This window comes from Varroa destructor, unplaced genomic scaffold (genome assembly GCF_002443255.2).
Source record: "Varroa destructor unplaced genomic scaffold, Vdes_3.0 BEIS01000003.1, whole genome shotgun sequence".
Classification (NCBI taxonomy): Eukaryota; Metazoa; Arthropoda; class Arachnida; order Mesostigmata; family Varroidae; genus Varroa; species Varroa destructor.
This window is the reverse complement of record NW_019211456.1, coordinates 46889495-46897164: the sequence shown is the minus strand read 5'-3', so window position 1 is coordinate 46897164 and position 7670 is coordinate 46889495. Positions and strand designations below refer to the sequence as shown.

The 7670-nt window shown below is 37.6% G+C and overlaps 3 non-coding genes across 3 annotated transcripts; all 3 read left to right on the top strand.

The window, feature by feature from the left end:
- Positions 1–5305: 5305 nt before the first annotated feature.
- TRNAW-CCA (transfer RNA tryptophan (anticodon CCA)) lies at positions 5306–5377 on the top strand. Its single transcript has one exon. It is a non-coding gene; the product is annotated as a tRNA-Trp (tRNA).
- Positions 5378–5864: 487 nt separating this feature from the next.
- On the top strand, positions 5865–5936 carry TRNAW-CCA (transfer RNA tryptophan (anticodon CCA)). Its single transcript has one exon. It is a non-coding gene; the product is annotated as a tRNA-Trp (tRNA).
- Positions 5937–7161: 1225 nt separating this feature from the next.
- TRNAW-CCA (transfer RNA tryptophan (anticodon CCA)) lies at positions 7162–7233 on the top strand. The gene has a single exon. It is a non-coding gene; the product is annotated as a tRNA-Trp (tRNA).
- The last annotated feature ends 437 nt before the right edge of the window (positions 7234–7670 follow it).

Genomic DNA, 7670 nt, shown 5'->3' with positions numbered 1-7670 from the left:
GAAACAACCACTGTATTGGACAACGCTATGTTTCTATATATTCACAGCCTCGAAGTCCCTTCGGTAGCCGCAGTTACAGTGTATCGAGCACAGATTTCCTGCAAAGGGTCACACAGTGACAACGTTCGGAAAATATGCTCATCTCATTGCCGAATAAATACTGAATAAAGTTTGCAATCATTTTTAAATTAGTCCTTGCTTATTAACAAATGCAACGACCACCGGTACGCAAAGACGCCAATGTATAGATAAACAACTTCTTATATATCGTGTTGATATGTTTTTTGGGTCAGTCAGTACATCAGTATCAGCAGAGGCGGCAGAAGAAGCCAATCTTTAATAACGTGAAATCGTATTTTAACAAGGAGTTTAATCGATCAGGAAACCTTTTCGATAAACTTACACTGGCCAGTTTTGCCTAAAATCCGCAGTTTATGTTACCTCAGCTTAACTTAATGATGTTTGTTTATCTTCTTCACTTCAGTAATGTTTATGTGAGTGCGAATAACTTCATTCCGGTACTTCTGTACTAACCTAAACACCTCAAAAAACAACGATTGCCAAACTACTCCAAAAGTTTACAATAATTTAGATTTACTATGAAGGATAACTGAAGTTTGTTTGTTTGAACCCACGTAGAATCTTGCATTTCACCAAGTTGTTAATAGAATCAATTTGCATTAATATGGATTCGCAGTGACTGACATTCTTATTTCTTCTTACTTATGCTTCAGTCACGTCGCTCGCGTGAAGAAAGATAGTGCCCCAGTGCATGCAATATTTTAGTTAACCAAGCAGGGTTTCCAAACTTCTCTTAAAACCACAAAGTCCTGTTTCACCCCTAAGTAAATAGTTGACTCACTCGAGGCAGATCTGTTCATTGTTCCCCTTGTGTTTATTAGTTACGCTATTTAGTCATTTACACTGTCATATCGTTGTATTCACCTTCTTTATATGTCAGTCAAGCGTTACAACTCTGTTTAAGCATTGGGCCACTAGAAATGGGAGAGAAGCTGAAAGCTGTATCCAATGTCGAAGCGGCACTGACCAGTAGCCTCACCCTAGACAGGACTTAGGTACAAGCGCGAAGTAGGATGCCCATTAATTCAGGTATGTTGTCCACGAACCCGCATATCCTCAGCGTTTCGTTGTAAGCAACGTAATTCCTCAGTAGCTGGCCCGGCCTGCCGATCTCAACTAGACACGAGTCATCTCATCAACAAGCGGCTGAAGTTTTTTTTAGCGGCTTATGAGTCACACCGAAGAAGATCGACGCTGCTACTATCAACGACAAGCATTGTTGTTTATGTGGGATATATTACGTTACTGAAATACTATAGGCGCACGAATGGGTTGAAAGTGCGTATATGTAAGGCATCCTAATAATAACTTAAGCAAAGTAAGTTTAACAACAAGAAAGTTCTTCGATTCTTAAGTGGATGTTGTTACAGACAACAACAACAAGTAAAATAACTTTTAGTAACATCATTTCATCGGTTTTAGTGATTTACTAGGGGGAACGAAGCCAATTGCTTTGTTAGCATATGTCTTTCGATATTATATGTAAAATACGAATGGTCTGAAAATATTACCGAAGAACATGAATGCAATAGTCAATTGGAGAGTATGTGACAAGGACGGCATGTACGCGTGTTTCGCCTTCTCCGCGTGTCGAACATTCGCGCACGTCTTTTCAAAGGCATTAAAAGCTTTATCGATATCCTGTGCTTTCTGCAAAACGTATTAGTGAAAAAAGTGTTTTGAGCTAAGTATCTGGTTTGTGGGGAAGTGTAAAGGTTCTTTGAGTTTAGGACTTTTTCTGACCTAGATAGGTCTACCAGCATGTAGATAGCTAAAAATGGCGTTATAATAGTAATTGACTTGCTCGCGACCAGGCTTTTCTTCTGCAAATCCTGATATCAAAGCTATTTTATACCCTGACCTGTAAGAAAAACTTGACGTATGGTGTTCTCCATGTACTACTGAGCCGCATTGTGTGCCGCATCTCAAGCTACGTTTAACGGGATGTCCAAAAATTGCACGATTATTAAGGAATCTTTGTCCGAAAATATTTTCGAACGTGCCCAAGTTCCTACTATGAACTAGCGTGCAATACAGAGCAACGATGATAGTCAAAGTCATACGCTCCCTGGGGGGGGGGGGGTCTTACTGGGTGCCCTTTTTTTTGATATTATATAGTTAGTCTATCTTATACCTAGTCCATATAGTGAAACGTTAATATAAGGCGTTTCTAATAGATAATAAGAGATTATTAAGGAATGCTTTATTTTCGTACAGGCATCTCTTACGAGCCGATACTATAGGGATACGGAATTGTCAAAAGGTGGCGATTAATTTTGTGGGACACGTGGTCAAGATTCGAACTCGGGTATAGATGCACCTTGTTTCGTGCTCGGAGCCAATCGTCGAATGGAATGTCTACGAATTTTAGTATAAAATTACGATTTTAGATGTAGATATAGCATCTTTTATAAGGGGTGTGTCAAACGTGTTCGGTGTCTTTATTTGAGTATACTTAAAATAGAAAACAAAAATCGGTTTATGCGACTGTGTTTATTCTTATGAGAAGTCCAGCCCAAAAGGTTTACAAAAGTCTGCGTTACAAAAGAAAACAGTATCAGCCAAATGTTTCTCCAAGGACCGCTTGCACAACTCAGTCAGTTACGTGTAGTTTTGAACAACGTTTTTACCAATCATTATACGAGTGCGGTGTTCCAGGTCAGATATTATTTTTAGCGTGTTTCAAGTAATCTGAACTTCACGTAATCTTACGGGAAAGAAAAGTTAAATGACGGGACCAGGACGGCACTACTTCACATTGAAGTCAACCTCCTGCGAGCACGATTTCAAGCAAATTGATTGTTTTCCGCGTGCCGCGGCTAATTGGCTTATTTTTTCAACGGTTGTTTCCATTTATTTCGGAAGAAAGAGAGGCATGTAACATGTGACCATCGAGCTAGCAACTGATTGGTCCTGTCGTACCATAGTGAATTTCCAACAAACAGGGCTCAATGACACCCTGATTCAAAAGTGAAGTTTCGTGAGTTACGTTGTTGCTCAACACTCACGTTTGGGTTCTTCTAGCAACAATCTTATTTACATAGCGACTCAACTGAAAACGAGCTTCCATCATCTGCGGAAAAAATGGAACACAGACGTTCGATTTCTATATTTATAGACGACTATATTTATGGTGATTTCCCTGTAACGTACATTCTTTATACTGGTTCTGCATTTCGTCAATAAAATCTGGAGGAAATCTCGGTCGTCAATTAATTTTTTTCATTAAGCATACAAAATTCAAATTGGTGCCGATTGTCTAGTCACACAATTCCGCAGATGAAACCTACCTCGTCTCTCATGCTTGTACAACTTTTTTCAGGTGCTTCGTGATGAAATGACCATAGTTTGACGTACAATATTTTCCAGCTTTCCGTAGTGTTTATCTACTTGGAAATATAACGGCCCTATTCAAATAAGCATGCAGAAGCTCTAAATCATCCACAGTTTGAATTTTTTATATATATATTTTCAAAAATATGTCAATCTAAAATAAAATATGGAGACATGGAATACATAATTCACGTCTAATACTTTGGCTCTACAGACTGTATACACCTATATATATATACATGAAGTGGAACAATGTGCTGTAATAAAATATATAGCATAGGCAAACGTTTGCTTATCTGAGACATAACTGTAATAAATAGGCGAGAGATCGCAAAGTATAAAGCCCCTTCCGGGTCTTTGTCTTCCCTTCTACCGTTATTCCTAAGTGTGATTTCTGTGATCGAGAACACAGAGTAAAATAACGTATTATTAATCATTAAAGCGTATTTATATTACATATAGTAATTTACCGCTTACATATCTACTGGCGATATAAGTGAGTTGGCTATTTTTCCGCATTTTTGCTTAAAGGTTTGAATAAGTTCAATATCAGTTTGCATGGAAGTTATAAGTTATCAATATAAAGTCGACTGTTTCCAACACAGCTATATTCGCTAAATAGCTAATATATCCTTGTAGAAGGTGGAGAATATGTGTTAAATTTATGTCTATACTGAATAAGTACAACGAAAGAAATACACCGTGCACAAAAGCAGAATCCGTTACACCGGGGTATGAAATTATGACGTAACAGCCCACCCAGTAAACATTCTCGAAAGTTTATGTAAATGTTAAGGTAATATATATTATGGTTTTCAGAAATAACAGCATTTTTCGATTCAACAAAATAGATCGATTACTATAATAGGACTATTATCTCGTATTCTGACCATATCAATCTTTTATATATGTGCATAAAATAAACTTATCGAAAACTCTGTTCTTGAAAAACGCGTTCCTTAATTTAATATATACATATATTTTTTTAACTTAGACTTATTCACTAAAGTAGTATTTCGATAAAATTAAGGTTCATATCCTTAAGCATGTACGTGCTAACTTAAATAGGTATTTTAACAAATTTTGAACTGCCATGCGTCAGATATACACGCACCCTGATTCGTCCAATAGAATTGCCCCTTAGAGCGTTTACTAATCTATATTTAGGGGCAGCCAGGAGTTATTAAATTAACAGGGATGACATGTTTAACGACAGCGAGCAAGGTATACGGACGTGAACTGACGTGTTGGAAATAAACGTCATTAGTCCTAACGATGGCGTAAATAGTTATCGCTGGCAACGTCGCCGATTTTGGCGATATTCAAGCATTTTTGCTTTTCTTTTTAAATCTCTTTTTTTTTTGTTTATCTATTTTTAAATGCTACCCTTTTGTAGATAAGCCCTCATAATTATGAATTTCGGCGTATAGCATCAAGGACTCGTCCCCATTAGCAATCTAAGTGAAAACGATTTTATCGTATTTTTTTTTTGGGGATTTCATTGATAGATTGATGAAATCATATAGTAATCAAAGCATCTTCGCTTGACGTACGTAGGGGGCGCTTATCAACAGCCACTGTTTGAAGGGTTGCTATCTCGGGAGGGAAATGTTGTGGGTTTGTTATGTTTATTATTGTATTTGACTACTTATGATCTTCGGTTCGCTCAACAAAACCATTATTGAAAATAAGTGATTTCGTAAAATACAAGTGGTTATCATTCAGCGTTTCGTATCGTACTTTATCCATTCTTTATCTGAGACTTATACGACTTATATCAGCAAGCTATTCTAAAAGAACGTAATATTTTCTGGGCACTAAATTTTACGAACAGAATGGCAGTTATTTCAGGTTACCGTACAGCTGAAGAAAGATGGCGTGGGACATGCGTGACTCGGTGGCGCAACGGTAGCGCGTCTGACTCCAGATCAGAAGGTTGCGTGTTCAAATCACGTCCGGGTCAAGCTCGACTTTTTTGTGAAAGTAAATTTGTCTTGTATAGAAATATTGTTATATAGGACACAGATCATCAACAAGAATATATCTATATAATATAGGTATAACATTTACTTCATTGTAACAATCATAACGTAATAACCTTTAGAAGAGCTGCGTGAGATCAAGGGTTTAAACTGTATCGCCTTTTCCAGCATTTTTAAAATTAGATCAGTTTGTTTCCTTACATAAAAGCGGTTCTTCTTATAATAACAATAAGCTGTTGAGCACCCATAGCCTAATGTATTAGAGCTGGCTCTAAAGAAATAGCTAGATAATTGCTAATGGCCCGTATTGGCGAAAACACAAAAAACGCAAAAAGATTGCGTTGCTTTTCAAAATTTGGTTAAAGTAAAAGATGATATTGATCTAACCTGAATGCAGGCAACTTGCTAACCACACCTCTATTCGCCGTTCGCCTTATAAGCACTTTGTCTCAGAAGCTTCATGTCGACGACTCGGTGGCGCAACGGTAGCGCGTCTGACTCCAGATCAGAAGGTTGCGTGTTCAAATCACGTCCGGGTCATACGCCATTTTTATTCAAATCCAATGAGTCTTTCTGCATCCGACAAAGGGGAAATATCGATCATTCTGATGTTATCAATATCTATTCCTTATGGGAGAACGCTCTCAAACGGCCTGTCGCCTCACCAAACCAAACATGCGGTCATCATATAATGATGCTTGATTCTGAGAATTCGCCAGCTTTTTCCAGCATAAGCCTGTCGAAAATATCTACGCCCACTTATGTATACCTGCTTTTTAATGGATATTTGGATTTTTATACATGTATATATACGTTTTTATACGGTAACACTTGATAAATGTATGCATATATCAATTTTCGTTATAGCAGGATATCAAGGCTACATAAAAATTTGATATAAATGGTTCAGTAAAGTGTTTCTGCAGTTATTCTCTAGATTACATCAAGCTTATTGTGACAGAGAACATTTCGCGACTTTATGTTATTTGGACGGTATGTTTCTCACAGTAAAAAGTAACTATTTTGGCAATAGATATTGCATGATATTATCAAATACAGGCTAGGCAAAAAGAAACAGATTCGATTTAAAGCTCGTGTGTTGGGCGCGGCCTTCAGCAAAAAATCCCTTTGCGACTTCGTGCGGAGACGCCCCGTGTTTAATGCTAAATGATTGTCGAGCCGCGGTTACCCTGGCGATGTCAAAGATGGCTTCCAGATAAGTTAAGAAATCATAAATAACATTCTGGCTTCCCCTATGTAACTTTTCTTGATATAGTTTTTTTCTGGTATTTTCTGATGGAACTTTTTAGCATACATTAGGAAACTTAGTACATTCTTGACTGCTTTTAAAAGATGATATGGCAAGCTTTCTTAGAATGTGTAGGCAGAACTCAAAAGCTGTACCTTTAAGCCCTCCAGCACGATCTCAACAAACCAAAAACCTGCCATAAGATCAACAAACGACGCGAAGCAAAAGTTCTTCAAGTTGTCTGATGTGGCACACAATGTGAGTGTATGTGTAATCACACGTTTCAGTCATTTTGTCGAAAGCTGGGAGGAATAATATCTATGTGTCCTAGAAGCCATTTGCAATCTCTGCTTTTTTTGATGCTGTTTTACATAAACGGTATTTAAAGGTCAGCCTCAATGCTAATTTTGATGTATGTCATTTTTTCACTCTGAACTTCTTCTATTTTTTGTTTATTATTAACCACGGACGATGTTTTTTTTTTACACGACGATTTTACACAGGTACATCGTCAAAGACTCGGTGGCGCAACGGTAGCGCGTCTGACTCCAGATCAGAAGGTTGCGTGTTCAAATCACGTCCGGGTCAGAGTCCTATTTTTATTAATTTTAACGGGTTTCAGGAATTCTTGTGAGTTCAGCTAAGCATATATGTGTTGTTCCACACCTATGCACTTATACAATCCGAGTCAATTAAATACTTGAATGTGTGTAATCGGTAAGAAAAAATTCCTAACAACCCGAGCGTCTGAGGTTTTTTCTTCAATAACTGGGTAATAACAAAATATAACATAAAATAGAAAATAATGCACAAAAGGTTTGCAATATTGAGATAGTCCACATATGTACTTCATTCTAACATCGTTCAGTACTCATATGGAAATCGAACACGAATACGCTCAAAAAGTTATCTGTCACTGTATTTTTCTATTCGAATCGTCAACCACCTGAAGGCCAGATAGGCCGTTTGCCAAAAGGCCGAAAAAAACCAAAAGGCACGTTTTCTTCAGCCTAAACAGCGTACCA